Source organism: Bombus impatiens, unplaced genomic scaffold, assembly GCF_000188095.3.
Source record: "Bombus impatiens unplaced genomic scaffold, BIMP_2.2 scf_0064, whole genome shotgun sequence".
Classification (NCBI taxonomy): Eukaryota; Metazoa; Arthropoda; class Insecta; order Hymenoptera; family Apidae; genus Bombus; species Bombus impatiens.
Window position 1 is genome coordinate 1,887,137 of NT_176483.1, and position 3,910 is coordinate 1,891,046.

General features: G+C 31.7%; 1 long non-coding RNA gene across 1 annotated transcript; it reads left to right on the forward strand.

Moving 5' to 3' along the window:
* The first annotated feature begins 225 nt into the window (after nt 1-225).
* Nucleotides 226-2,767, forward strand: LOC105682073. Its single transcript, XR_001102789.3, has 3 exons — nt 226-493; nt 711-767; nt 2,558-2,767. It is a non-coding gene; the product is annotated as an uncharacterized LOC105682073 (long non-coding RNA).
* The last annotated feature ends 1,143 nt before the right edge of the window (nt 2,768-3,910 follow it).

Here is a 3,910-nt window from a genome sequence, read left to right on the forward strand (position 1 = left end):
TCGAACTTATTCAAGAAAATACTGCTATTGTCCTACACTTAAGAAATGATTATTAAGAAACTGCAATATATATTAAAGATATTAAATGTAAATTATAACACGTCTTTCGATATTGAATAAATGCTTGTGTATACCCTGAATGTACACAATACGATTATTTGCAAGAATCATACTCTGAACGTTCGTTATTATAATATAGAACATACACTCCGTTAACATACTATATCACGCTTTATAAATATTCGAAAATGTTTGCAAGAAATCTAAATTTTACAACTAAATATGCTTGAAGAACGACACTACGTGAAAGCGCGCGTGAAATCTTGTTTCGAAGCATCTGAGCGTCATTGCGCGCCACCTTTGCGGAAAAAATATAAGTTGTGAAGTTGCAAACATGTGACATTAACTGTAGCAAATTCACGTAATATAGCAAGATAAAGGCGGACATTCAGTGTGGAGAGAAATTCTGACAAATCAATCGTATATTTATTATGTAGGTATACTTGTAAATTTTCAGTATCTCAATTTTTAATTTCTATTTTATAGTTGCAATTATTACAGCAATTAAATTTTATTAGAAAATTTGAATTCTTATGATTACTATAATTTCAAGTTTGAATAGAATCTCATATTTCGTTAACTGAAACTTTTTGAACGACTATCACTGTGTTTTTCAAAACAAATTACAATAATTTATATTTTTATTACAGTTTTTTCATCTTCCCTCCCTGCCTATTCCCTGGAAAAGAACTGCAAAGGCCAATAACGTAAGTAAACATTTACATGATTTGTATTTTGTACTAGATTTAATCTTATTATTTGTATTTTACAATAATTATCGTTAATTAAAAAGTAGAATCTGATTAAAAATTTAACAAGTTTGAACTTTTCATTTTGAATCGAAAATTGCATAAAAATTTTCTGTTTAATGGATATAACCTTTAATCTTTCGTTATTTAAACTTTTCACATAAATAACACTGTTTTTATCAAACATACGAAGGTATTAGAGTCGAACTTTGTTCGTCCGAGAACGTATCAAATTTCATGGGCAAAGTAGATAATACGCGATAGGCAGATTTCAGAACCAAAACAATTCTTGAGCAATCCATTGTATTTTCAAAGACGTGCTTCGACGAAAGAACGGCTTGAATAGAATACTACTAATTAGAATACTACTAACTAGAATTCTACTAATATTTCATTTAGTTGATCGATATAAATGTATTCGCTACTAATTCCTTTCGTTAAAGTGTAGTAACATAACAAGTCATAAAATTAGTAAAGCAAAGCAAAGTATAAGGATTATCGAAATTTGACACGAGAAGAGACTACAAAATCAAAGAATATTGTTCTAAGGTTATGAATAAATTCTACTCTACGTGCCTAGATACCGCTTGGGTGAAAGAAAAGCAGTCGTCATAATGATCATAGTTTGTAAGCTAAGTAATAATTTCACAGCAACTGAAGTTGCATTGGTAGTGTTTCGTGCACAACACGTATTTTCCACAATGTGTGGAATTACGTCGTTTTTGCTATTCATCGTGATTTCGAAATACGTACTTATATATGTCACAAGTATGGATCTAATTAAAATTTCCAATAACAATGCTATTAGATTACAACGATAGCATCTATTCTAATAATATTATTTTTTATAATATTAACTTGCCTGTTACGAACCGTAATGGTATTACGTATAGTTGGAGAATTTGTCAAATTATTTCATTGATTTTCGTATAAGCTTGGATCTGTATGAAAAAAAATTTGTATGAAAAAATTGTCATTATATCTCTCAAAGTTTAGTCTACAATTATATCAAATTCTACGTTTAATTTTATGTTAGAACGTACAAATTGGTATCGCAATTATACGATACGATAGTAAAATTTATCTTTAATTCCAACCATAAGTAACGTTGTAATTTTCTTCTACGAATCGCTAGAAAATTTATTAGCTACTTCCGTTGCGTTTATACGTTTAACGAATGATCTTTTTATAGCTGCTGGTTTTATCGCTTTTATTCTTTACTCTTTACTATTTAGTCTTTATTCTTTATTCTTTATTGAACTGCGAGTGTTCCAGACGTATCTCGTTTCTTTCGATCGGTAGACTATTAACCATTCGGCTGAATCGCGGCTGTGTTCCCCGTATCGCTAAAATGAAGGATGCTTGGAGTAGAAGGCTCTTAAGAATCTGTTTCCTAAGTGCTGCTGAAGGAATTTGAAAAGTGCGGTGGAAAAAGATATTCTCCGTCGGTAACATTAAAAAGAGTCCTGAATGCGAACAATCCATCGTACATTTTTACCGTAGAATTTATTGCAGATTTATTTTTCCATACAGATTGCGTCGTCTGTTCTTCTTTTCTTTTTCCGGGGGTATCTTACATTTTGACCGCGCCATCAATAACGAACGATCTTGTATATCTATAACCACATTTATTATGAGCATCGATTAATTATTCTAGCGAAATTGGAGCGACACGAATTGCTATCACACTTCGTTATTCGTTTCTTTTTTCATTGAGCCATATGTTTCCGCGCTTTAATCTTTTACAGAGGGATAGCAGTGTCACGTAAATCAGCCAGAGTCCTCTTATCCTAGCTTGACGTGTGAGAACCAACGCAACGCGAGGCTGAGGGTTATCGGATCAGTATCTATAGCACTCACGGAGAGTACAGCTAAATGTTAGAAAAAGGAAACTAGATGCTATCGCGCTTACAATTAGGAAATTTCCTGCATCTAGAATTCTATACTATTATCATGAACCAAAACCAATCTGATAATCGACACAGAAACTACAAAATATCTAGCGCGAGTATACATATATGTATTTCATGGAGATCGCAAAAATATTTAAACAGTCAATTATCCACTGTATTAAAAGGCCTCGATATGCCTACACGTGGAACCATCCTTAACACTTGCATATTATGATCTTCAATTATAATTGCTATCCATGCTGCATAGTAATTTTGTACTAGATATGTGTTTGCGATAAACATTTTACAGCTTCTATGTACGTTGTTGTTTTTAAATTTTGTCGATATAGTGATTTAATATTACCATAAGTGAGCATATTATACATACACGTGCACAGATTTCCGTGGTAAGCATGTATTCAAATATCCACCGTATATTCCGATCGTGCAAATCTATGTTCGTGATCCGCGATATATATTTTATTTTACGTATTTGAAAGGGAATAACTATTTCTAAATACGTATGTATTATATCAAGATTTCCTTTACGAGAAATTGAAATTACCGTTTTTAACGCATATTTCAGCGAAGCGTAAATTTTGTATTTCATCCTTAGTGAAAAGATACCAAGCAAAGAATGACATTTTCGGTATAGGATGACCTGACAAGCATGCTGGAAAAGTTCATTGATATACTTCAGAAACAGCCAATGTTGCCTTAAAATAGTTTATTGATTATAAGTATGAAACAACCTTTTCTGAATGTATAAGAATCCTTATCGAAACTTTGAAGCCATTTTGCTTTCGAAACTACAGTTTTTAAGTTTGTGGAAACGATATTCTAGAAACTGATAAGGCCTTTGCCTGTAAGCTTTAAGAGCTTATAAAAACGCGAGTTTATTCGCTGCTTCACCTAAGATCACAATAATATGTGCAATAATGTTTAGTCGTATTAATATAAACGAGCGATAATTTTCCTCGCTTCGATCTGATTTAAGTTTAAAATCATATCGCTTTATTAATTTGTCGTACAGTACGTTTACTTTCTTTTAAAATATAATTTTAATTAGGTACTTTCGTAACCGTATTCCGGAGATGCTGCTTGCAGGTAATTTAATCGTCGATATCAGTGTGCGGCCAGGGAAGAAATTTCTTTAATTTGTTGAATAATTTCTTTAAATATATCAAAAATTATTAATTTGCTATACTT